Source organism: Anomaloglossus baeobatrachus, chromosome 1, assembly GCF_048569485.1.
Source record: "Anomaloglossus baeobatrachus isolate aAnoBae1 chromosome 1, aAnoBae1.hap1, whole genome shotgun sequence".
Taxonomy (NCBI): Eukaryota; Metazoa; Chordata; class Amphibia; order Anura; family Aromobatidae; genus Anomaloglossus; species Anomaloglossus baeobatrachus.
In genome coordinates this window covers 242,284,338-242,285,695 of record NC_134353.1, presented here as the reverse complement: position 1 = coordinate 242,285,695, position 1,358 = coordinate 242,284,338, and the positions used below count along the sequence as shown (strand labels likewise).

The 1,358-nt window shown below is 40.3% G+C and overlaps 1 protein-coding gene across 1 annotated transcript in view; it reads right to left on the bottom strand.

Annotated features, from left to right (window-relative positions):
• Window positions 1-600: 600 nt before the first annotated feature.
• Window positions 601-1,358, bottom strand: part of PGRMC2 (progesterone receptor membrane component 2) — an 18,172-nt gene continuing 17,414 nt past the window's right edge. Inside the window, exon 3 of the mRNA XM_075336060.1 lies at window positions 601-1,358. This exon is cut by the window's right edge and continues 615 nt beyond it. The gene's annotated coding sequence lies outside the window, so the exon portion shown is untranslated.

Below are 1,358 nucleotides of genomic sequence, written 5' to 3'. Positions count from 1 at the left end.
TGGTGAAAATGGGCATCCAATGCAAATGGGAAGCATAGATTAAATGGTTTAATCAGACTTCACAAAACAGCTGCTATATAATGCTGTGCTAGAAAGGTGTAATAACCCTGTGCATTGCAGGACAGTGAGTGCTCATGCTTACCTATCCACAACACCTGGGTGTATCCTCATATGGACAGCTTGGTGCATATGTCAGTACCAGGGGAATAAATTACTTAGCAGTGGGTCCTGCTATTCATTTTAGGTTACTTTTACATATAACACCTAATTAATGATGCAGACCATGTATGCCCTTCATGGGAATGATGTTCCCCAAGTCAGTGGTCTCTTATTAGGATAATGCAACCTGCCATCCAGTAATGGTTTGTGGAACAGAACTATTTTGCTGCTAAAGTCATGATACTAGATATCACAGCACACCTTCAGACGTTCTGGAGTTCAGTCCTTGGAGGAAGATTGATGCAGAATTAGAAAGTTGGGACATAGTAGGAAATATGGCTCTTAACTGTAATAGGAGACATTGAGATCCATGAATATTACCACATTTTGTCCCTACTCCCAAACATTTACTTTCCACCGTGAACCATCAAGAAGCCGACATTTGGTTTATTGTACATGCTTTATTAAAATTGTACCCATATTTACAGTTTCCTCAGAAAACACAACTCACATCTCTCAAAATACCCACACACTCTCCCAAGCATACCAACTACTCCACAAACATGTAGACTGAACCTTTTTTTTTGAGCAAAATAAAGCAGTGCTGGGGGCAGGAGGGGCTGCGTCTGGCCATACGATGCTATCTTAATCTAGAACATACATGGCAGTAATACTGAAGACTCCTTTTTTTCCATTCTATTTATAGAGAATGACATCAATGTTTTCCAGTCAATACAGAACATCAACTTCAGTATCAAAGCTGCTCGCAATGACTCTGAACTAATACATGTTGGGCTTTTTTTTTATTCCCTTAAAGCAATTCAAGTCTTTACAAGAAGTAAGGCACATAGAGAACAGTGGGGCTGCTGCAGACGGCTGCACGGCCTTTCATCAGTGGACCGGAGGCCTCTACAGCAGCAAAGCTGTTCAGATTGATTTCATCACGAGTGCGGACGAACACTATCCTACAAGATGCTGAAAAGGTTGCCTTTAATACAAGTGGATTTAGAAACCCCCCTCCTATCACCAGGCCAACACCTACAATGCAGTGCTGGATGTTTTACACAGTGGAAAGAATAAAAAGAAAACCTGCTTGATCTTTGTAAGAGTCACCTGAAGTTTTCCCAGAAAAAAAAAAAAAAAAAAAAAGTGTATATATATGAGATGCTAATACCTGGCATTGCTAGTGAAAACATACA